The sequence below is a fragment of the Vidua macroura genome, chromosome 7 (assembly GCF_024509145.1).
Source record: "Vidua macroura isolate BioBank_ID:100142 chromosome 7, ASM2450914v1, whole genome shotgun sequence".
Lineage (NCBI taxonomy): Eukaryota > Metazoa > Chordata > Aves > Passeriformes > Viduidae > Vidua > Vidua macroura.
The window spans coordinates 8,056,524-8,083,420 of record NC_071577.1 but is presented as its reverse complement, the minus strand read 5'-3'; positions in this window follow the sequence as shown (position 1 = coordinate 8,083,420).

The following is a 26,897-nucleotide window of genomic DNA, read 5'->3' as shown; positions in this document are numbered from 1 at the left end:
TATTCATTAACCCTCCAACTAAAAAAATTCTTTAGTTAAACTTTTATGCATCTTTATTGCTTCTTTAAGTATCCAAAGAGAGCTGGACATGTACCAGAGAAACTTGCACAAATAAGAAATCCCTATTTGTTTGCTAAGAATTTGAATAGGTGTTTTTAAAATGATATGATGAAGTAAACCCAAAAAAAATAGAGCCACAGGATTCAAGGGTAATTGACCCATTGCAGCAGCCTTAAAAATCACAACCTTCTTTAAAACATGTCTTTTTCTTCAAGGGGAAAAACCCAAATCTTTAGGGTAAAATTATCCCTTATTTGATGTAAAAGAAATTATTTCACTGTAATCAGCTTTCTTCATTTCACTAATGAATAAGTCAAATTCATTTCAGGAGCAGATTAGTCTTTCTCATGATGTGACATACCCTGGAATGCTATTCCTGCTTTGTGCTGCACACACAGTGTTCGTTTTGAGCTACCTATACACTGTTCACAGCACTTTAAATGATTACATAGTAGGTGTGTGTTTATATATAGTATGTAATCATCTCAAATGCTGGGATTGCAATGTGAATAGGTAATAAGAAATAAACTCCACTTTTGATTACATAGGCTTGTGATTAATTGTTTGAACTTTGGTAAATGAAAAAGACTTAATTAATAAAAAAAAAAAAGAACAACCAAAACCAGCAACTCCTGAAAATGGGCTGTTATTATTTAAGGTTAATATATATTTCATGGGGTTTATGTGCAGAGTATAGCACTTTTTGGTTTTTTTTTCATTTTTTATTTAATTTGGTTTATTACCTTATTCATTGATTTCCCATAATAATGCTTCTGCTTATATACTGCCTTTCACTTGGGCTCATAAGGTATTTTACAAACATTAATATATTTTTCTCACCCCTTTTATTTACATTCCCCTTCTAATGAAACTATCATAGACTAGCTGTATATAAATTACACTGAGTGCAAGAGAAGCAGAAGGCAGAACATGTACCAGACGGGAAAGAAAAATTACAATTACTGAAAGGAAAGCCCAAAATGCCATATCCCAGGTGGCTATTCCACCTTCTGCTCTGCCCTCGACAAGGAGAAGTAGGATCATGGATAGTACAGCTGCTTTGGGGCTGAGCCAGCTATGCAGAGGTCACTCAGACACTGGGTTAGCCTGTTCTTAAAAATTTCCTATTAGAGAAATTGTCTGTGGAGAGCACAGACTCTGTTCTCACCCTGAACTACCCGTGCTGTTGGAAACCTTTTCCTAATGTCTATTCTAAATCAGTTGCTTCAGGTTTAGCTTATTACTCCATGTCTCATTCACTTGGACACAGAGAAAAATTGCTCCCCACCTTTGCAGCAGTCTCTTCTCAGTTTAAAGGCAATTATCCTGCAGCACCTGTGCCTTTTTTCTTCTTTAGATGAAATAATAGCAGTTCATTACACTTTCACTAGTAGGCTTTCTCATTGCCTTACACTTGCAGGTCTCTGGTGTTATCTTCAATGAAGTGCTGGAAGTGGACATCAGATTTCACCAGAGCACCTTCACTTACCCTGCAGGGCTTGTTTCTTCTCATAGAATATTCTGAGTTGGAACAGATCCACAGGAATCATCCAGGCCAACTCCTGGCCCTGCACAGACACCTCAACAATCCCACCCTGTGCCTGAGAGTGGCGTCCAAACGCTCCCTGGGCTCTGTCAGCCCTGGAGCCTGACCATTCCCTGGGCAGCCTGTTCAGTGCCCCACCACCCTCTGGGGGAAGAACCTTTGCCTAATATCCAACCTAAATCTCCCCTGGCACAGCTGTTCCCTTGGGTCCTGTCCCTGGTCACCAGAGAGAAGAGACCATTGCCTGATCTTGCATAGCCAGTGAGTGCTTGTGTTTTGCACAAGAGCTTGACAGTGATTTCTCCCACTAGTGATGCCCAGTAATGGCCCAGATCTTTCCCTGCAGATCCATCACCCAGTGTATTCCGAACTGGCACAGCTGGCTGTCCTCGTACAATCATATTGTTGGTCAGCATTGCAAAGTTCATATTTGTCCTTAATTCAACTCCACTCTATATTTCAGTCCATTTCTCCAAATTATAAGGTTATTGGAAAGAATTTTCTTATTTTCCCAACATGCCTGAGTCTGACATGATCTGCATATAAACCTTTGCTTCATCATCCAAGTTACTGATGAAGAAGTTTCTGCTGCACCCAGGGTACACAGGATCCTGCTTGAGAGCTTGGCAGTGAGTCATTAATAACCTCTCTGTGAAAAAGGCTTTCCAGACAGCCCTGTATCAACCTTAGGGCAGTTTAATTACAGACACACTTTCCCAGTCTACTTTAGAGGCCACTATGTTATGCTTACAAAGCTCAAAGTATTCCACGCTGGCCAGCTCTACTATAGCCACTCTATTCTTTCATAGGAAAAAAAAAAAAAAAAAAAAAAAAAAAGCAGGTTTGAAACTTGGATAATTTGCTTTTGATAGATCTTTGTTGTTTCACACTTCCTTGGGTTCACTTGGTTCTGTGCTGCTTTTGGGTTTTTTCCTCACAAATTATTTGTTTCTTCAGTATTTTTTTCTGGGAAGGCTGGCTGATCTGTAATTCCTCTGATCTTCCTTTTCCCTCTTTTTAAATATAAGGACAGCATTCACTTTTTCCAGGATCTAGGACTTCATAAATCCTTCATACTTTCTCAAAGATTATTTTTGATGCCTCTATTTGAGTCACTTCATTCATAACTCCCTGTGAAGAGAGACCAAGTCCACCCAATTTCACAAGTCCAAAGTTGCTTAGCTCCCTGTGATGATTTCTTCTCCTGCTGTAGCTCCAAATCTTGCTTCTCTGCTGCTGTTCATGTGCAGCTGATCTTCCTACTGAGAGCTGAACTCTGATTGATGCAAAAAAAAGTGGTATGAAGTATGTTGGCTTCCTCAGTGAAAATTGCTATCTAAAACAGCATCCCAGGACTCTCCATCACTGATAATCTCTCTACTCTTTCCTGGAGTGTCATATTCTGTGCCCTAATGAAAAGGCTGACTACTGCAATAACCAGAATAACTCCTGCAGATTCTCCCTTGATACATCCTTCTCGTTGCATCTTATATTGTACAATATATCATCATTAAACCAGTCTTAGATATATATAAGTATAAAGGGCTATTTGGGCATCTTCCTGCTCCTTCCACTTCTCCTGCAAGATTGTTTTAGAAATACAGATTTGACAGGAGGCTTGAGCAGTGTCCATGAAAGGCTCTTTAACCACAGGCACTCACCACTTTCATTCTGCTTGGCATTGAACAGATTTCACTCATGTGGTTACAAAATATATGGCACTGGGATAACAATTGCCATCAGAAGAGTTCAAAGCACTTTCCACATGAAACTTTTTAATAAGGCAAAAGTAAGTAAAGTGACTTTCCAGAGGTCGCCCATCACGTTATGGGCTGAGCCAAGAACACAGTCCAGACCTCCCAAATCCCAGGCCAGTGCTCCATCATTATGTCATCCAGCCTCCCATGCTATTAATGCTCAGCCTAAATATATTCTTGCAGCAATTGATTTAATGCCATTAGTTTCAGACAGCTAATCCAAATCTCCTTTAGTTATCCAGCCTCCAGGGATTTGCTGGAACAAAGAACTTCAAGACTGATCCAGAAAATAACATAATAACTTTCCCAGGAATCCTAGCTGGAGTTTCTTAGTGGTAAAGTTATTTTGAAGGAAAACAATCACCTGTAATTCTAAATCCACTGAAAATCAAATGGAAATATTGCATTTAACAAAGTGAATTTGCTAGCAGGCCCACAATGGTTTTCTGCATTTCCTTTTCAGATGATAACATTCAATAAAGATGTACGGTAGTAACTAACGGTATGAAATGAAGATAATTATCATGATACATGAAAACAGAATTAAGTAAAAAGTCCTTGTGGTCTTAGAGAGATGAGAGGGTGGGTGGAATTGGAGGCTGCAGAAAAATTATATCCAGTCAGCATCTCTTGAGCACAAGAGGAGATAAAGGTTCTGTGTGAATTATGGGAACAGACCAGATTATACAACAACCAAAGGGAGATACCTACAGCCATAAAAAGGACTTTGGAGTCCTAAGTCTTTGGCAGTGCCCAGAAGGATGCAGTTCAAAGTCCTCAGAAGATGGCAGAGAAGTAGGAGAACCAAAAGTTACCTGTTTGTTAAGTGTGTGAGAGAACACAGGCAATTAGGACAACCAGACAAATATGTGCCAAAAGAAAGGTCAGGAGGAGGTACAGAAATCTTCCCATCAAACAAGCCACACAGCTTTCTGTGCTTTTGGCTTTCATAATCCAACTTACTGAACTAGGTGGGAGAGGGTAAATGCACCTTTCAGTCTACTGTCTGAGACCTGTATATAGATTTTCTCGCTCACCTGGATTCTTCCATGGTGTTGTTTCAAATTATTGAAGCCTTCAGAAAGCTCTGCTCATGCTGTGTGTTCTCCAGGACTGTAGATCAAATAATAGAATATTACCTTCTTTCCATGTACGTTGTATGTTTCCTTTACAGGACATTTGTTTTTCTTTTCCAGCCAGCCTTTGAATCAGACCTTATTCTTTATAGTGCTTTTTAATTGCCATTATATAACAATGTCAATTACTAGGTTTTATGTCAATGAAATTTCCCATGCCTTTTACAATTTAGAATAATTTGTTTTTATTATCTCTGCTTCAATATGGATGTCAGTGTTCTTAACAGCAAATCTAGTAATAGCTTCTGTTTTCTACAGCTGAGTACATTAAGAGGATGCCTTGTGCTTCAAATACTCTATTGTGTACACAGATAAAATAGAAAATAAAAATATAAAATACAGAATCAATTATTCAAAGAGAAAATTTAAGAATTGTAGTACATAGAAGGGAAAAAGAAGACTTTCTCAACTCTAAGCAGAATCAGCCCTGAACAAAGGGAAAAATTAAATTTCGTCCTACCACTGATGCTACAATTTTACATGGATGGTTTTCCTTTACATTCAGATTCAGCATCCACCAAGCCTGCTGCATTTTACTGTCTGACTACATCCCAGCCTCAGAAGAACAACTGAGATTTAAAATGGTACATCTCAGGGATGGGATATTTAAAGAAACAGTAGACTTGAGGAAAAAGTTCCCGAGTATGCTTTGTACAAGAAAGACCACTGTAGTTACCTTTGTAACCAAGCTGAGATTTAAATATATTTTTATGTACATAAGCATATATAAAGTAAACACAAATATACTTTTTTATAAATTATATACGAGTATATTTTAAATATACTTTTCATGACAGAACAGAAAAAGAAAATCCTGTGACTCACATTTAAGGTGCAGAGCAGGTCTACATGCAAATCTCTCAACTCATTCAGGGGAGATGTTTGTCTGTAGGCAGAAAGCAAACACCTCTCCACACTAATCTCATGTGATTGATATCTCAGTGTGAGAACTCAAGCTCTGAATCTTCAATAAATTGCTCAAGCCCCATATAATATGCTACTGTATCTCTGTCTGCCACGAGCCCTGTTTGAATCCAGTGCTGCCCGTTTCATGTCAGGCTGTTTGTCACCATCCTGGGCTCCAAGCACAGGAGCAGTCAAACATCTGCCTCCTGCACTCAGCTGCCAGCTCTGAACTTGGAGCACTTGAAGTAAGCCATTATAAATCTCACACACAGTCATTTGCAGCGTTTTATCAGCCTCCACTAGTCACTGATCAGACTGCAGCAGCCCACAGTCCTCCAAGCCTTAATCTGATACCTCAGGTTTTAGCTTTTATATTTTTCAGATTCTCTGCTGCTTTAATGTGTAGTTCTGAGCTTCATATGAGGGGATGGTGAGCTCTCTTCACAGAGTGGGGAGACAAAACAATTCCTTCTCCAGCTGGGGACCAAGGACAAATGATCCAAATCTCAGGCCCAAGAGCACAAACAGCGTGGGCTGAAGAGAGAAAAACAAGAAGAATGGGACTTCATAACCTAAAGCTGTAATTGCACAATTAACTCCAATATGCAAATGGAGCAGAACTTATAAAAGTGAGAGACCCTGTGACCAGCCGTGCATTTTGTGACCATTTTGGTTCATCTTGGGTGTAGCCCTGGCTGGGCTCTTGTGCTGCCCAAGGTGGATCCATTGAGGCTTCCTAATAAATCCCTACTTTATTCTTTAACTCCATCCAGCCTGTGTTCTAGGTCAGCATTCACAAGGCATCAAATCCTTCTGATTTCTGCTGGCAGCCCCTCAGCAGCTGACCTGCATGGTAACCTGCCTCAGCAGTATGTGGCTGCACAGGCATTGCTTATGGCCTGTCCAAGGAAAGATGAATGTGCCAAGAAACCTGCTTTTCCCATCCTAAAGCTTTACAGTGTCTCCTAACTTTGTCCATGTTTCCTCTGTAGCTGTCTTTTCTGAATCAGATTCCAGTACAAGAGTCAAATGAATCAGTTGTATCAGCCATGACAATATGATTTCTAACCACTTGTTTTGTTTGCATTGTCATTTTTCACCTTCAGTAATGAGATGCAGAAGCTGGGGAGGTCACTTTTATTACCTGTTTGGACACTGGTGGTTCAGGAGTGGAGAGTAAAACTTAGAAGAGCAGCTGCAATTCCTTGCACACTAAAGTACATGGACTGTGCTAAATTCTGATTAGAGAGGGGTGTGCTTCCTTGTACTTGTGCTGAGTTTTCACCTGCCCTCAGCCAAGCACAAACCTTGTGGGTTTAACAGCTTTCAGAGAATTTCCTTTTCCTGAATCAAACCCAAGCCTTCTTTCACCCTCCCAAACTGACAAAAACCCATGCAGAGATGCATGTACACAGTAACATGAGCTGAAAAGAGATGGCCATAAAGCAGCAGCAGCTTTTTGTGGCATTGATGTGTTTGGCCATTTTCCCTTTGTGCTGGCCTTGCCTTTTCCATGCACTAAATGACCTACAAAAAGTTGTTCAAGAGTTTCTTCAACTGTTCTGGCAAATGGAAAAGTTATACATCAGGCTGATGTTCCCCTTCTAAGCTGAGCTGAGTCTGGTGCTTATAGAGGAAAAAGCATTAAAACACCCTGGAAGTATTTATTTTCTTTTTTGGAAATTTTTCTTTGGGTCAAATTTAAGAAGTGGTCCTGAGAGAATTCAGTGCATCTCCTGAATACTTTTTTCCAAATATCCCTCCAAAGAGCAAGTCATCACATACCTATAGGTGTCTGCACTTTCTACAGCAAGGACTGTGCTGAATGAACACAAACTTTTCATTTCTACAAAGCTGAAATTTGGTAGCATCAGCATGTTGAATTCTGTTCGTGAAAGGAAAATAACAATGACAAATTCTCTTTATGGAAGTATCTAAAGAACCACTGTGGGGAAGGAAAAAAACCCTGAAGCTACCTTTCTCTTTGGAAAGAGGCATTTCTAAATGCCACACATCTTTTCAGCAATTGAAAATACAATGACAGTAGAAAGTTTCCTTTACGAATTACCACAGCATTTTTTCCTTCCACTGGAACAATTTTATCAGGTAAAGCTGCAGAAAAACTTTATATTTATACTAGTTGACAGATCTTTACCATCTTCCCAAAACAACGATACCTCCTAGCCTACCATAATTATCATATTTGGCCAAACACAGTGGATAGACACATACATGTCAGGAGGACAAGGTGGTGGCATTTGGTGACATTTAATACAGTTCCTGTGACAACCAGCTTGGTGGGGATTTGTCTTTTTAGGTGAATTTTCACCAAACATACACTTTCTAATACTGTCTCGAGCCTCTAATTCTGTGAGAGAGATCTTAACTCAAGGCATGTACACTTCCTTTAAAAAAAATAAAAAAGAAAATTGCGTATTGTTGCTATACTAAGCAGCTTCTGACAGCCCAAGGGAAACCTTATTGACCAGAATTGATTTAGTCATAAAATCCAGGACAGCCTCATACAGCTGATGCTTATTCTAGTACAGACCAAAGTCTTACATGGGGTACCATGAACAGTTTGAGTTCACAGGTAGAAGAAAATAGAAGAGAACAAGAAATGATCATCAAAACTTAAGTTAGGTCAGGTTCTCTCATGTATAAATGGAGGCAACTTCCTGAGCACTTTCAAATCTGTTTCACAACAATATCACTTCTTAAGTAGTCTTAGAACTCTTTGTTTCCACTTCACTTCAAAATACATCCCTGCTGGAGCATCTCCTCAGGTAAACATTATCCTGATTTCAACATGCCAGCCAAAAAAACGTCTTTGAACTAATCTTTTCTATTGGTAGCTGAACATTTTTTGTTATGTTGGAAGGACAAACATTTTACCATGGCAGGTATTTTTAAAGCTGAGACCTGACCTTGGCATCCACAAATGTAATACACATTTGCAAACTATATTTTGAAAGCAAAATTCACCATCTGCATCTCCACGTGCTCAATTCACGCTTTGGTAAGATTTGTAAAGACAAGCACAAAAATGTGGGCAAAACACTTGCTCACATGAAGAAAGCAATTATTCTTCTGAATATCTGCTCCTTACCTGACATGTCAAGTCCAAGGATTTAATGCCTAAACAACATGCCATCTTATATATAATTGCTAACATTAACTCCTGTGTTAATGCCAAAGTACCTAATTTTTTGATAGATTTAAGGTCTTAATATATTCATCCCTTTCTGGGAGCTTGCTAGGTTCTGACATTTGTTATTTTTGCCAAAACACAAAGGTTTATAGATGTTTGCTATGTGCAGTGAATTAAAATGCAAATCTCCTTAGTACAATGAAGGCATTTTGTACTCAGGGCTGAAAATTTACCCAAAGTACAAAAATAATTGAATAAATGGTTGCATTCCTAACTATTCACTGACTTCTGCTCTTCTAATTTATTTTCCTCATCCACACTATTACTAGAGGAGACGTTTACTGAAAGCTCATTTCATTGTGAAGCCCAAAACTATTAAGAAAGGAAGCAATTCCTTCCACCACTTTGAAAGACAACAGCTTGATGTGCCGTGTATACTGCCTGAATGTAAAGCTATTTAGTTTTTCTTTCAAAGGAAGGTTGTGACAAAGCTGTCTCAACATAAACCATCTTTGAATCACCAGTTATAATAATCATGAGATAGGATATTCCTGGCCTGTTTCACCTGACTGTATATAATAGAAAATGCATCACTCAGCCATGTCAGAAAAATGAGACTCCAGCTCCCCTCTTCCTGCAATATCAAATTATCTGGTAATGCAGATAAAAACACAGCACATCACAGCTTGTAGCTCCAGCCTTGGGTTGCAGAATAATGGTATGAAATAATAGCTGGCATATTTAAGTTTGGGATAGTTCCTGAAATAGCTAGTGCTGCGTACTCTAAAGAAATATTAATAGAACAGGCCAGTTACAGATCAGAGACCCTGTGATTTTATCACTGTGATTTGGCATTATATACTTGCATATCAATGAAATATGTAATCTAAGATAGTTCTGTTATCTCACATGGAAAGAGCCTTCTTCAGTTAATTTAAACTCCAGTTCAGCTCTGAATGGGGTCACAGTAAAAACTGCTTACCTTTCCACAGATTTATTTCTATGGCCATGTATAGCTGATACTTCACAGTGCTAAATCTCTTCTTTTTCCCTCTTCATCCATTTTTACTCTTTCAACAAGGACAGAACCAGTAGAGCAAGGAGCATTTGTGCAGGTTACTTTTCACCAGAGCCATCAAACCTGTTTACTATGATCAGAATAATTACATCATTATCCGTGTTGGATCATTAATGATGAATGATGCAAAAGGAGAGAAGAACTGAGCTGGACTGTCAGCCCTCCGTTTGAATTTCCATCAAAGAAGCAAACAGTTCCATGGCCAGTAAAACTCCTAAAACCCTGTTCCTGTGGATTTATGTCCTGTGCTTCAAATACCAGTTGCCCAAAAGTGCAAATTCTCATTCCTCAGCAATAAGAGACTATTTCTGTGGGGGTGATCTGTTGTCTACATGATTTCCCAGTAATTAATGATTAGACTGATGTAATAACTGACTTTTTTAAAGCAATTATGCTTCAGCTACAAGCATATGAAGCTTTTCTAATGAAATGTAAGAGCTCATAACCAATTCTTTTCCACAGAAAGGTGGAAAATATCTCTAAGAGTGAACTTTTACAGAGCTAAAAAGAAAATCAGGTAGTTCAGGCCCTGACAGAAAGCTGAATATATATATAATTTCAGAAAAAAAAAATTATATAAATCATTCAGACAAATAAATAGCATTTTTTTCATCATTTGAAATACAAAACTGCCTCTGAGAGGGAGACTTACTCTTTCATCACTTTTGATAGGAGCTTTTGTTGTTTTATTTCCAATCTGTTGTCACTGCTGGCAGAATGGAACCGATTTTCACTGAAGTCATCTTCGCTCCTCCTGTTGCCTTCCTTAAAAATAACTAGGTAATGTTTTATATGTATGTAGTAGCATTTCTCTCATTTATGTTATTTTATGACAGCATTAACTTAAAAATTCAAATAGTACAAATATGTCAGGACATGTGTATACATATTTTTATGTATAACATTGACATGACTGACAATGACATACATCCTCAAACAAATATAGAGACCCCAGACAAATAGGCAGAGTTTCCCTCTCTAACTAGAACACTGAAATGCAATAAATCCATTTATAATCATCCTCCAAGCACATGAAAAGTTTCCTATAAATGTTGTAATTTGACCTTTTCAGAAAAGGTCACCAAAAGGCCATCGATCTCTCATTGGATTTCGATTACACACACTTTGAACCAAAGATCTTTACATTTACTGCTCTCATTTATCACAGAATGCTGATTACAGGAAACATCCAAATTCTGACATTTCAAAGGTCAGTTTGCAATTTTTAAAGATTCCCCTCCATTATTCATTTTATTGCCTACTCTGCTCCACAAGTAATCCATTAGAAATACAAGTTTACTTTTTGATCAAAACAATTTGTATCAGAAACTCAGATTTGAGTGGAATTAAAACCACTGAAATGAAAGCCAAATTATTATGCTGGTTATTCATCAGAGGAAAACATTTTGCTCAAGATAAACTTCTTTACATTTATATAGCTGTAGAGGTGGTTGGTTCGTTTTTTGGAAAGGAAGGGGTTGCTCTTGGTTTTCCTAATCATACTTTAGATAAAAGGTGAGACACCAAACTGGAAAACAAGAGGTGTGTATAGTTTTGGTTTCTGACTTACCACACTGCCAGGTACAATGTCAGTAGCATTACAACTCTCCAAATTTCCCAAGTTCTTCAAGGTCATGCCTTGGCAATGTGGCAGGCAAGTCTAATCAGCTCCTACATTCTGCTTCAACATTCCAGTGAAATACTTTCTCTTCTTGAATGCTCATAAAATAAATGTCTCCTCAAATACATTTTAGTCTGGGATTACTTGTCATTATATATAAATAAATAACTTATCCAAAAATCTTAATTTGGTGTTCTGTTGCAATAATAGAGTGAAATAAATATTCATAGTTCTGAGCACTAACATGATACTCAGCTTATTATGGAAGGGGAACACTATCTGTGGTTTGTTGGTTTTTTTTTTGGTTTTTTTGTTTTGTTTTGTTTTGTTTTGTTTTTTTGGTGGTTTTTTTTTTTTTTTTTTTGTTGTTGTTGTTTGTTGTTTTTTTTTTTTCCCCATGAGGTACTTACCAATAGCAGCTCTGCAGTCTTGGTAGAAAGGTGCTTCTAACTGAGCTTGAAAACCCCACAGATGTACACCTTCAAATAGACACAGCTGCTATGATGACCTGTAAAAGGATATTAGAACATGAGTGGCTTTTTCTGTTCTTTATCAACTATTGGCAATGTGCAAATACCATTAATCACATTTGCAAGATCACCCCCAGGTCTCCCTTCCCCTGCTCCCTACTGTCCCGCCCTCCCCAGGGTTTTGCCACAAAATTACATAATATTTAATTAATTTTTGATCTTTAACTTCAAGAGGAGGACTGGTAAGCCCTGCAGTGCCAGGCCCCTTGCACTGTAACTGATTCCTGTGCAGCTCCTGACCTTGGTTGTAAAGTGCCCTGTCACAGAAGTGACCCAGCCCAAACCTGAGCTCCAGTGACTGCCATCAGCCGGGTGTTTATGTGCACCTGTCAGCAGGAAAGCTGTGGCATGGAGGTAGAAATAAACCATTAAACTTCAGGAGTAACAACGTGTGAAACCCAGCAAACTATCTCACACAACTGGGTTCAGGACCCCAAGGTTTTTGGTTTTTTTTTTGGTGCACCTTTTTATAGGCTGAGTTGACCTGTGGTGTTACAGCTTTATTTTGAGCACTATACACCGAGGTGTATTTTGATATGAGATATGGGACATTGGGGCTTTGCAGAGAAATTATCTGCTTATTCAAGAATAGCTGAATAAATACCAAACAAAATTTGACAACCAAAGTAAATCTTATATCTCTGGCATTGCCACAGGACTGCAATAGCATCTGCCCTTTCCCTTTGGGATATTTGGTCTGTGCACTTCAAAATGCATAATGTAGATATGCTCAGGAGTGGAGCTGTGACTCTTTGTGGGGGAACAGATTTACATCAGCATTTCGTACTGGCTGCCAGTTGAGGCCCAGAATCACTTAAATATCTGTTCTAATGCCATAGAAGTTGGCAAGAACCATGAAGTGCCATGACCAAAATGTGTATAAAGCTTTCCTGCTGAACATACAGACTCACAGATTGAGGATCAGCCCTTTGATATGCCCGTGGAAATCATATGCTATGGAACATGGAGGAAATCTCCCTGCATTAGTGAATTCCTACCTGTTAAAAATCAACATGAGACAAAAGGGGGAAAAAGCACCCATGCTTTTTATTCCCACAGCCCAAACTTTTTGACTTGCATTTTCTGGAGAGCTACAGAATGTCAGATGGCTGCTCTTGTTTAAACCAAGAGCTGAATCCCTCAGGTCCTTCAGATTTAAAAAATGAAAGAAAACACTTCTAAATTACTTCCTTCTCCACCACTTCCATGCCCTGCTCTGATTATGGGTTTTCCTGTTTCTAATTCAAATGAAAGAAGAAACAGTTCTAAGGCACAGCTGGCAGGATATCATACTTCATTTCATTAGTCTTTTTAATAGAGATTAATAATATTCTCTCCTGTTTTAATGGGATATCACGCTTCCTGATGTACCATGAGAAGCACTTTTGATAGACTAAATTCCAACTAGTGCCATACAATCTTTTAGGAAGAGCTTTTAGGAGGTTTTCTATTTCTCTGCTGCATATAAAAAAAAGAAAAGAAAAAAAAACTGAAAGAAGCTACATTTTCCACTTGCAGATAAAATTTTATCCACACAGATTATCCAGGGTGTACTTTACAGATAATATTTTCTCAATCCTCATTTAGAAATATTTGGGATTTTTTTAGTGTTTGCAATGTTGCTTACATTGGTGTTAATCTCAACCACATTAAAAAAGTCAGGCAAACACTAATGACTTATTCCTTCATTAAAGTACACATTTGAGTAATGGATTTATTCAGAGCATTACAGCTCTTCATTATGCACTAGATTGAGCAGTTTGGATTTACTAGCAGCACTTTGATACTCTATGAAAAGTTAACTTTAGAATGGAATGCCTTATTTGCCATGTTAAATGTAACTGAGCAAAAGGAACATCTCACATTCTAAGGAGGATCACAAACAAAAACTATTTGAAAGGACTGTTCAAAACTCACTGCAGCAGCACAGTGCATTTCTTCCTATCCTCCTGAACTCAGCCCAGTTGATAAAATGCATTAATTTGTGCTGTAGATACATCAACCACCTTGCATTGCATTCTACATGAAAACCATTGCTGGCTGAGAGAATTTTTCTTTTATGTACTGAACTGAGGTGTTTTCATCAGTACGTTTGATAGGTCCTGGTTCTGATCTCTACATCAGAAGGAGCTCTTTGGCACACCTTCCTTCAGAAGATGTATTACAAACCAAAGCAGAACAGACACCTGAGTGTCAGCTCTGAAGGAGAGAAACCAAGCAGTGCTATGAAAAGGATTAAGTGCTCCAAAATTGCCATGCTCTCCGAGCTAGCTGACCTCCTTGCTTTGTTTCAGAGAGTTTCATTTCACAATTGTTACAATAAATTGAGTTAGGATAGTTTTAATGCCATGAGGGACATCCAAGGTACACACCTGTAAGGTACAACCAGCTAGAGGTGGGGTAAAAATCCCAGTTTCCAAGTAGATACAGCAAAGGTCTGAGCTGTGGCATTCACATTCTCTGGACAGAGAGACATAATTCTGTCTCTCAGGAAAAGCACAGAGAGAAGAGAAAACAATCTTTATCTCTGCTCCTTTGCTTTCCCCATGTGGAATGTGGTATGGAGATTGTTTACCTGCAGTGATTGCTGGGGGGGATTCTGGTGAGGGTTGTTTGGGTTCAGTGACCAATGGGATCCAGCTGTGGCTTGGACTCTCAGCAGAGAGTCACGAGTTTGTTAGTTAGATAGGTAGGTAAGAATGTAGAATAGTATAGTATCTCTTTAAATAGTATATTAATGTAATACAGTATAGTTTTAATAAAGCTATCCTTCAGCCTTCTGATCTGGAGCCAGACATCATCATTTCTTCCCTGAGCCGGGGTTTGCTGCACTTTACTATATGAGCTGAAGTACAAAGGACTGCTGGCTGTATCAAGCTCAAATGTGAGTTCAACTGAATTAGGTCCAACTGGACCTAATTTGTGAAAGCCAAAATTACCTCTGTTTCTTCTACTACAGAATCAGGCAGTGAAATTCGCTGCACTGAACACTGACTGCGAGAAAATACTTAAATTCTCATTCAATGGGGTGTCCCCCATTAATCCAGTCAGTACAGAATTTCTGGTGACTCATGCAAACTGTATTTTATGCAAGAAACTAATGATCACTGAGATAATATCCTCAAGAAGAATGAATGAGCTAGACCCTGAGGAGCATAATTTATTTTTACTATTTTAAAAAATCCTTACTGGTCTAATAAAATCCCTATGTTTTAGCATATATATAAATTTAGACATTTTAGTAAAGTTCTTTACAATCCATGATGGGCTAAGTCTCTCAGGAAACCTTCAGTCTGAATCAAGAAGATAATTTGGACTAGTTTTATCAAAAAGAGGAATTCACCCTGAACTACTAGGTGCTGTCAAAACTGCTGGCAGTTTATAACCAAATCCCATATAGTGTAATGGCAGGGTTGTTTTGTTCTGACCAAAGGTCTGATTCCTTATAACCACCCTAATCATTACATTCCTTTTGCAATGGCTTTTATTTAAAACAGCAGAACAAAATGTGCCCTGTTAGAAGACAAAAGATTCTCACTCCTCTATACCACAAATGAAGTCCTCATAAGAACTTTCTGATAAGGAATCATATTTTTCAAAATGCATTCTTCCCAGCCAGAAGTCAGGATAGAAATTCTTAAATGCATTTAGGCACTGCTTCAGGACACAGCAAGTGTTGGTTTTTGGTCATTGGTTTTGGTGTGGTTTTTTGTTTGTTTGGGTTTTTTTGGGGTGATTTTTGTTTTTGTTAGTTTGTTTGTCTTTGGTTTGGTTTTTTTTTTGTCAATTTGAGGATAGAAACTTTTTGGACTGGTTCAATATTTCTCATGTAACTAAGCCTTTTTTGAGGCAGGTACAGCCCCCAGCCAACCTCCCCCACTGCTCTATGCCCTATAAAGAACCCACATGTGGAACAGGACCTGCCCACTGTCACTTTAGCCAAGATGCCCACCCTGTTTGTACCAGTGAACCCTCAGAGTCAGCATTAAATAAAGTATTTAAGGGATTGTTGTGAAGGAGAGACTTTCACAATGCCAAAAGTGGGCAGATTAAAAGACAGAAAGTGTCTTTCAAACTCAACTGCTGTGTGACTTAGTCTTTACCCATTTTACACTCTCCTTATACATTGTCTTTTACAGCTTCTCAGCAGATAGAAAAAAATAGATGATAGATAGATAGATAGATAGATAGATAGATAGATAGATAGATAGATAGATAATCAAGCTGAGGCCCAAGGTGGCTGAGCTTTGAGAGATTAGAAGATTTTGGTTCCAGTAGGGAAATTCCAAAATTGTCTTTAATGCATCTATTTCAGAATTTAAGTACCTAAGACATTGGGGTTACCCATGGACTTCATTTGAACTTCACTGTGGGATTTGAATCTGTGCTGGAAAATTTTGATAACAGAACTTATCTTCCCTTTTACATCTCCTTAAAAGGAAAACATTTTAAGTACTGCTTTATTTAGTGATCCCTAGGACACTAGTCCTTCAATAAAATTTTAAGTTCTTAGGCACTAAGAGCCCAAGAGTTAATTTGGTGACTATTGCTCACTGGGTGACCCGATTTCAGCATCTAACCAGGAGAAGCACAATTGTTTTGTCACTGAGGCAGGGCTTACTCAGGGTTTGCTTCTGAAAGGCCAGCAAGTGTTTCACACCCAGCATACCCAATTTCAGAAGACTGCTAAGAGAAAAATCAGACTGTGCATCAAGGCAAGCTGTGTAAGCTTTTTGTCTTTGTTAAGTGAGAGGACAAGAGAAAGGGACTCCAGCACAGAAAATTACATGATCATGCAACACCACCAGACTCACAGGTCACAGCAGGACCTGTGCTTCATATCTGCCCCTTGATAGTGGTGTCAGTTTTTAACAAGAGCTGTTAAAGATGGCTTAGCAGCAGGTTAGTCTCACAAATTCTTATGCAGCCTGCTATTGTAAAGGAATAGCAGCAGGCCTGAAATCAGAAGGGCGAGTTAAATTATCTGCTTTTTTTGTATTTTGTATCATGTTTTTCTTCCTGGAGAGTATGGTATTTCTTGTGGTTCAGCCTGGTTCCTCCCTTTGCTGAGCACTGAATTCTAAATCCAGAAACCCCACAAACAAGGCACACTCTGCACTTCCTCCACAATGCAATCTCCCCTACACAGTGTCTCTAGATCCTTTGGCTCTCAGTTCTGTTAAAGTTGGTAACAAACATCCCTGTCTTGGAGCCCCTCAGAGCAGGAAGAAAGTGCCTGAGCTCGGCAGAGCAGTTTGCAGGAACTGGTGTGCACACTCCAGCCAGCAGTGCTGAGCACAGCAGCATCTCCTGCTCTTGACCATTCCAAGGGTGCTCAGGGGCTGCAGCACCACTGTGCTCCATTTTCACTGAAGGAATTGACACAAGAACACATTCATGTCATGCCACTGGCTGTTCTCACAGCCTTTGTCTGAAAAATCAAGGCTCAAGTACAACTGCACTTGTACTATATCTCATTTGCCAGGGAATTGGTAGAAGGGCGGCAAAATTTACAGCTTTTCCCATGTTCTGCAGTTTGATTCTTGTCAGTTTTGAAGGGTTGGGGGTTTTTTAAGGCTACAGGGAGAGGAGAGACAGTAATCAGAAGGAAATAAAGATATCACAGCACCCTGCACATGAATGTATTACAGCAGTCACGTGCACAAAGATTGCTCTGGTAGACAGTGGAGGGGGAAATAGAATTCCCAAAATTGTCTTAAAAATGGATCTATTTCAGAATTTAAGTACCTAAGACATTGGTGTTACCCATGGACTTCATTTGAACTTCAGTGTGGAGTTTGAATCTGTGCTGGAAACAGATAACAGAACCTACCTTCCCTCCTACATCTTCTTAAATGAAAAACATTTTAAGTATTGTCTTATAAAAGCCATTATATATGTATGAAAACCATTGTTATCAAGGAATTCACTCTAAAACCATGGTTGACATTCAATGTTTAGCCTTTACACGCTGCCAAACCAAGACAGGAATGTAGCCCATTAGTTTTCTCAATCAGTGGTATAATAAGGACCAAGGTATAATTAGCTGACATTCAAAATCAATAGCTGGAATATGTTTGAGCAATTTATGCTCTACTAATTCAAGAAAAAAACAACTAAAATTTACTCAGATTTATGCTCTGAATGAACCAAACTGCTGAAGAGCAGTGGAGTGTGAGTTGTTCATGGACCAAGACCAGAGAGGCAAATTTTAACCAAAATAGATGAGAGGCATTCATTCATGCAGAAGCAGGATTTAGAATGGAAACAAGGACAAGGCCTTAGAACATTGGCATTGTAACTAGTAGAGCTCAATATGGCACTGATGGGATCAAATTCTACCAGGGCACACTTCAGCATTAGCCAAAATTAAAACCTCCATAGGATGGTTGGAGTGGCCACTGGACTCACTCATGCACTTGCATTTTAATTACATTGCAGGAATTGTTGCTGACTGGCACAAAGTGTTTGCTCCTGTGGATTGCCAGGGTGAAAGAGAAAGAAGTTGGCAACAATTCTGTTTCCCCATTTTATCCAAAAGACCCAACAGGGTCTCTCAGACCCAAAGTTGACATTTTATAGGAGCAGATGCAAAAACCCTACAGCAGCTTACCTGGAATCCACACAACTGACTGCACCTGCTTGTCTCTTACTGTAGATATTTTTGTTTCTTTCTTCATTGGCTCTCAGAATAGTCAAGATTGCATGCCAGCCTCAAATATTTACTTTCAAAATAACCTTGAGGAGGAAAAAAAAAAAAAAAACACACTGACATTTTGTGGACAAAGAGACTTTTAAAACTTTTCACAATAGTTTGCATTGAGCTTACTGAATCCACTCTCTCTCATGTGATTGACTCATTATTTCCCATCAGTTCCATCAGTGGAAATGATTTCCAATATTTTTCAGAAAAAAAACACAATGTCAGTAGGGCACAGTCAAACACAATGGCTGTGAGTAGCTCAATAGACTGAATTACTCTTGCACAATTCTCTTTGCCCTGCAAAGAGACATTTTGCAGCATCAATTAGGTTCAGCAAGCATTTTGTTTAAAGTCAAGAGCTGGAAGAATAATGAATTTCTTTGAAGTCTGATGACACCCAGGCAATAGCACAAGTAGAAAGAGAAACAATCTGGAAAACTCATTTACATAAGAAATTGTACCAGCTGACCTTTTATTAGATCTGATCTTATGAAAGATATCAGTATATGAATTTATCATTCATATAGTATATCACAAGCAATTTCTCATTTAATGAGGGCTATTTGCTGCAAATTATGGCACTGGGCTCAGTAACTCCCTAGTAAGGGTCAGTGAGAACAGAAATTATGAATATAATGGACAAGTGCAGAGTGCTCAGGTCCAGTGAATTTCACACCTCATCTATATTTAGTGTTAATTTGCAAAAGGAAAAATCTGCTTGCTACCAGGAAATACCAGAACACCAACAGATTTGCCAAAATCTCTCTGTGTACCTTCAGTAGTTTTTGGTTTTTCATTTTGCACAAAGCTACCCAAAACATTAGGAAATTGAAGATTTATGGATGTATAGTCATATATTTTTGGTTCTTACAGGTGCCACAGGACCCTCAAACAATGGTTTTTATTAGGGGCATTGATGTACAGCTTTCCAAGAAAATTTAAGCAGGGAAGATGCCAGAGATGGTAACAAGTGTGAATGTGGAAGGTTTGCACTGACACTCTTCAGCATTTGGAGGGAATAGCACAGAGATACAGGAAAAAACAAAGGTGGGTAAACTGAGCAGCAAATTTAGGGGCAATCTGAAGACAGAAGTCATGGGAGTGACAAAGAATAATTTAACTCAATGGTACAAAATAGGTATCTTGAAGTTACTGGGGGAAAAAAGCACCTGATAATAGTGAAACAGAAGCACTTTATTTCCAAGATTGTCAAAATATACCTTTTTGCAGCAATCTCCTTGTGGGTTTTTAGCGTGTTAAGTTGCAACATGAGCAGATATTTCTTCTGCGATTTCATTGCAGCTTTCAGTAGCCTTGAAATGAAATTCTTTTTTCTTCACAAGAGCATCATTCCGTGACTATGCCAACAACTCCAGTTGAAAACAGTTTTCCAGACACTGCCAAATCCAAAACACCATTGTCAATAAAGGATTAAACCAACCAGCACTGATTTGTTTCTCCAAGAAACATCAAAGGCCTTCCTAATAAATGTGGCAACTCTTGAGAAAAATTAATTTCCATTATTCAAAACAATTGCATGTTGTAAACTTATCTTTTCCCCAATCAGTTTATATTATCTTGATGATGAATCATAGTCATTAATGAGTATTTCTGAAATAAAACCAAAAAAATTAAACCTTTGAGCATGTTTCTATAATATAGCACATACAGACAGATAAATAGAAATAATATTTGCTCATGTTTTTAGTTTTCAGATTATAGAGCATTTGGTAATAGAAAACAGTATTAGTGCTGAGGACCTTCTTGCTTTGCAGCTTGAGGGATGTTTTCATCCTGTTTCTTTCTGGGAGACTGTGTGTAAAACCTTTTTTCCTTGGGCTTTTTTTGAAGGGAAAGAGAGAGTGAAGGAAGTTTTGTTACACCAGGAGTAGAGGCACTTTTCTGTCATGCTTCCAGCATGAAATAATCACAAGCAAGAGGAATCCTAGTTTCATGGGGGTGCAGTATTTATTTCCTATGTACTATTCAATCCCCTTTCTAAACATCATGATGCTATTTGCCATTAATCTCCAGCTGAACTGTATCAACTACATCATATCACTAATGATCTTCCACCCCATCCTGTGATTTTTGCAGTTTCTTAAAGCAGTTTATTTTATGTTTTATTAAAGCAGTTTGTTTTGACTTGATTAAAAGCACCTGCAGATCCAGATATTATTATTATTAATAATAATAATAATAATAATAATAATAATAATAATAATAATAATAATAATAATAATGTAATGCTTATTTTTAATACTTACTAGGAAGAATAACAAGTTTATGAGAGTATTTCTATATATTTTATATTCACACTTCTCTATGTGTCTTTTCCAGCATTCAAATGAAAGTGGCAGGTCAGTTACCCTGCAAACTCATCCAGACCAGTTTTATAACTTCAACAGTAGCCAATTATTTGCCACGACCAACTCGGTTTTGAGACTAAACAAATGAGAAATAAAGCAATTAAATTATAAGAGTGGTCAGAAATGCTACATCCCCTAAACCTGAGGTTCTGGAAAAATATAACAGAAAAAACTGTTTCTACAGAAAACTGAATACTCATCTGAAAGGCCAAAACTGCCAGAATGGTTTGTTTACTTGAACAGCTACCACAAATTATTTTTTAGGATTCCTAGGAAAGCTTAGGAAAGTTTGGGTTAATATTCAGATCTGCCTTCCAATAGAAGGGTTGATAAACTGGCAGCCTGGATACACAGACACACATATCTGTATATTTGTACATTTATCTGTGTATTTGTACATTTATGTGCATCTCACACCAGAGAGATGAATCCTACAGTCATAGGGAGCAGCACTGTCATTCCAGCCAGTGGAACCAGCCATCAGAGCACTCTTTGACTACAGTTTCCACTAATAAAACTGCTCCTATTGCAGATGCCAGCACCAGCAGAGTGCTCAGAGCTGTTAATAAATACACTGAATTAGAAAATGTCTCTATATGAACAATGCATCTGAGCTAGACAGATTAGAGGATTAAGTTTCCCACTGCAGCAGTTCATATTATGGTGACACAGAAATGTCAAGGATAACAGAAGTTACTACTGAAGCATTTGAAAAACTGAATATAAAAACCATGACTTTAAAGCAAAAGAAAAAAAAATAATAGATTCACAAATCAAATTAAGCAAGACACTGAAGAAGTAAATAAATTCTGAGTAGAAATTATTCAACTGTCTTGATAAAACTCATTAAAAGGTCAGGTCTCAAATCATTCTGTGTGACACACCAAAACCAGGGGATCCATTTCCTAACCTGCTGAAAGGGGCATTTAGGATAAATTTAATCCATTTACCTCTTAGCAATTCAAAGCTTTCTGGATGTATGCTTGCATCTAGAAAAAGCTGCAGAATGTCTCTGTGTGAGAAATCTTGTTATTCATCTTGCTTCCAAAGGATTAGAGGTGGCATGGGGGGTGTCCACCAGAGAGATCTTCATGTAAAACAAACTAAAGTGTCCAAACACAGAAACATCCTGTTTTAAAACCTTATCTCAATTCCTGAAATTACTTTCCTGTTTGTTGTCATTGTCTTTACTGTAAAACTAGTATTTGTTCTGCCTTGCAATTATTTTTTAGTAGTAACTAACTATAAAATAAATTACACATTATATAACCACATTGGAAGTAAAGAAGTCTCCTGATTTCCCAGTATCACCCAGGTAATGGAAAGAAAATCCTGCAGGGATTATTCTTCTTGTTGGTTATTGCACCCGTGGGGCTGGAGAAACACTTGTGACCTTCAGGACACTAAAGATACTCGATGTCAAACCCAGAGAAAAGGTAAATTCTCTGCTGATGTGGAAAAGGGGATGAAAAATTGCAGTTAATGGAGTCAGTTCCCTCTGAATCGGTCCCTTTGGACTTGCCAACGTTTTTCTGTCAGGTAAAAGAATGAACTTTAGTCTACAATAAATCATGAGATGCCTGTTACCTTCTTGAGGGTCAAGTGTTGCTGTTTGTATGGGCAAGCTGGAAAGAAGTTTTAATTTCAAATGCCTCTTTAAATGTAGCCCCTCATCTGCACCACCAGCACAAGCTTGATGTTCAACTTTCTAACCAAAGGTTATCAGCACCTTCTCTCAGGAGCCCCCTCCAAAATTCAGAGCCCAGCTCCAAAACTGAGGTTTTGCCACCAATATTTCACATTTCTTTGGGGAATTACATCCCACGAGAAAATAAAATATAAACACAGCCTTTATAAGCTCCTGCAGTAAAGGCAAATGATAAAAATACTTCCTTTACCATCCTTTTCACACATAAATAAATAAACAGCTATTTCCAGTTCTCCCTTGACACAGGCAGTGCCTGGAACCCACCAGCTGTAACTCTGCCAGATCTCTGAACTGTGCCCTCCTCTGGCTTGGTCAGCACCTGCTGGTAAAGAATTACACAAGAGGTTGTTTTCTTCAAAGTCTGAAAAGAAGATGGAGTGAGGGGGTAGCTGTGAATTTTGGGTTCATGTGTGTTTGTTTTTTTTTAATTTTGCTTACGTTTGATTTGATTTGGTTTTGTTTGCTTGCTTTTCAGGGGGTTGTTGTTGTGTTTTTCCCCACATAATACAAAAAATAATGTTTTTCCCTTCAACTGATGTCTCTGGGCTCCCTGTTCTTTTTGTTTATTTATCTTTGATTAAAGAGTATGTGCAGTATCAGATAATAAATGTGAAAAGGGAACAGGAAAAAGCGAAACTTTTCCAAAAATGTCCAATAAATAGGCATTTAGAATGCAGATGTTTCCGAGCCACCCTGTTGAGCACCATTAAATTCACCTTTATGCTGCAAATCCACCTTACCAAACAAGCAGAGATGTGCCAGCAAACTGAACCACAAAGGAATTGCTGTCATACCCAAGCCTCTGAAACCTGGCCTAATGACTGTTATTCATATTTTAAATCTTTGGAAGGCATAAACCAAACTTACTTGATGCTATATATGCAAATGTGCTATCAAATACTGGTGCCTTTTAGATTATAAAGCACTTATTTTCCTGTGGTGTTTTCCACATAATCTAGCCTCAAATAAAGACATCAGTAATTTTGACTTGATTACACTATAATTATTTAAATATCTTTAATTTCATACACTGGACTAATTATCGTATCTGTTGTTATCATTAAAAGAGATTGTTACAGATAATGTATCTCATATAATCCCCCTAATTGAAAACTGCAGTTCTTGAACAATAACAGTTGTGACAACAACAGCAATTCTGTTTAAAGGCTACCCTGGCAGTACAGCTGGAATTATTGCAAACAAACTACAGTGAGGCACCACAATTAACAGCAGAGCTGAGGGACAACCTGCTGACAGCTGACTTGGTCCTCTTGCCAAATTTCTTTTTCTTCACAATGATCCAAGAGACAGCACTGGGATTTTGCCAGGGAGCTCCCAATGCTTATTATTTATAAAAGTCTATAATAGCCAGGTTTTATCCCAAGTAAATTCGGTGTAGTTGTCTTGTACTGATGACTTTCAAGATCCAGGCCCCCCAGAAATCCTGAGTAGAGAGGCAGAATCACTTCCCTCGACCTGCTGGCACCTTCTCTATTAAAAGGTGTGCTTTCTCCACATGACCTTTTCCTGTTGGCAGATTCCTGCTGGATATGGGAAGTGAAGATGATGCCTCAGGTTTTAGCTTTTATATTTTTCAGATTCTGTGCTGTTTTAGTGTGTAGTTCTGAGCTTCATATTAGGGATGGTGAGCTCTCTTCACAGAGCAGGGAGACAAAACAATTCCTTCTCCAGCTGGGGACCAAGGACAAATGATCCAAATCTCAGGCCCAAGAGCATAAACAACGTGGGCTGAAGAGAGAAAAACAAGAAGGATGGGACTTCATAACCTAAAGCTGTAATTGCACAATTAACTCCAATATGCAAATGGAGCAGAACTTATAAAAGTGAAAGACCCTGTGACCGGTCGTGCATTTTGTGACCATTTTGGTTCATCTTGGGTGTAGCCCTGGCTGGGCTCTTGTGCTGCCCCAGGTGGATCCATTGAGGCCTTTTAATAAATCCCTACTTTATTCTTTAACTCCATCTAGCCTCTGTTCTAGGTCAGCATTCACAAGGCATCAAAGAGGGATAGAACCATTTGCCAGAAAAAGTGCCTTTGGACAGATGATGGCAGGAGTTGTTTGTTCCCAGATCTCCCCCAAAATTGAAAAAAAAAAAACCCAAGAGGGAAAATGACAGACAAAAAAAGCATCCATGGAATGGATGCTCTCCATATGAGAGATTTTTTTTCTCTTCATATGAGAGAATTGTGACAGAGGTTTAAAAATGGAGACTGAGTCAGTACAAGAAATTGCAGGAAAGGGGTGAAGGAAATAAGAGAAGGGGACTGTAAACTGTGAGAAGAAGAACTACTGAGGAGAGGAAAACCGAAAAATAGTCAGACATAAAAGTGCAGATGCATGAATTTCAGATTTGCCAAACACCAACACAGTTCTGAGGAAGAAGTTCAGGTGCTATGTACCAGAATAAAAGAGGATGGAAATACCAGATGAAATGATGAACACTGTGAATATAGAGTGGCATTAAGACTGAAAGCTCTTCAGGGGAAAGACTGCCTTTTTATTGTGTGCTTTAGCAGAAATCAGGAGGATTTTTAGCATAACTCTTTTCTCCAAGTGCTACTTCAGTACAAATAATTAATAACAATAACAGTCAAAATAATTCATAAGACTAATGACTTTACAAAAGATCTTGTGCAGTTCTCTAGGGTAAGTGCTCCCTTCCCTCAACTCACTCCCCAAAATTCACCAGTGAATGTAGCTGCTTCCCTTGACAGCTCATCTTATCTCTCTCTTTTCCTTATTTCAGCTTGAATTATGGACCAATTAATATACTTTCTACCTTATAAGTGGATCCACAGTCAGCTCTGTGCTGAAGCTGACTGCATGTTGCATTGAATTTGTAATGACTATCCTTCTGGCTGGCACTCAGCACTGCTTTTTCAAAGCAAAGCATTTTGGATAGGTAAATAACAAATGCTGGATTTGTCAGATCTCTGGAACATTGGCATTCTACCACAGATATTGCAGTGTCTGATTACCACACCCCAGTGTTAATATCTCTGTAAATGTATGCTCTCAAGAAAATGATCACATTTGATCATTAACTTACACTTAGAAGTATGGACCAGCTCCAGCACAGTCTACTCACTCTTCCTTCACGCTGGTGTTCTTTCCCAGCACACACGTTGGGCTGGTGTTTTAGCAGGAACAAAAGAGCAGAGAACGAGAGCCCAGAGAGTGTTACCTGGTCTGGCTGCAGACTTGAGCCACGCTCTGAGCCTGGGGACACGAATCCTCTCCAGCCTGGAAGGGTGGATCCATGGTTCCAGCACATGGCAACAGTCCCTTCTCCAGCAGACCCACCAGTGTCTCCTGCAGTATGCCAAGGTCCACCCAGGAGCAGCCACCATTCCCTGGCAGTTAGATGTCAGGGGAACAAGGAAATAATCCCATACACCCCTTATCCACGGTGTTTGTCCATGGTTCACCTGTCTCATGCTGTGAGGAAAGGGAAAATTGGATTAATTTATTTAATTGGAATGCTGGAAGCCTTTTGTTATCCTCCTGCAAGCTCCTTTTAGATTCCTGCTATCTTGATTTCTAAGTGAAAACATTCTTAAGGTGCAATTTCTCAGTAGAAAAAAAAAAACCAAACCACCAAACACCAGAGCATATCATCACCTTCCCTTGCAGCCCTTTTCAAGTGAAGTGGACCAGCAAGGGTTTCTCTTTCTTTACAGTACTCATGCCCCTATGTGAATGAGTGCCTTCCCAAAAGCCAGTTGTCAGAGAGCACTGTTGTATTTCATCAGTGCAATTCTCACTTCTGAAGGTGAAATTACTGTAATTAAAACAGAATCCATGCAGATTAAAAGGCTGGCAGGCTGATCTTCTCCAGGATCCTTCCAGATCTTCTTGATAGTTCTCTCCATCCTCCACTCTTGTTATCTATTGACTAAGATGTAAGATTCAAGGGGAAAATGGAAATTTGTATTTACAAAAATAAAGTGTTTCATTTGCTGCTGCATTTTCTAACATTGCAGCCTCTGAATTCTTGAAAAACCGGTGGACACATTAGAAGAGAACCAGGGAAAGGAAACTAATTTGTGTCACCTTTGTACTGGTCTGCTGCTATTTCACCTTTCTGCTAACTGTGATACCAGCACAGAAATATTTAGAGGATTTAGATGTTTTTGGTGAAGCTAGAAAAGGGTCTGATATTTCACCAACTCTATTTATCAGCAGAAGAAGAAACAATAGATGGGACATCCGTCTGTAGACAGAGCTTCCTTAATAGAAGTGACAAAGTTCTGTTGCCACCTCTGCAGTTCTGGGGCCACTGCCACCACATTTGGAACTTAATGTACAT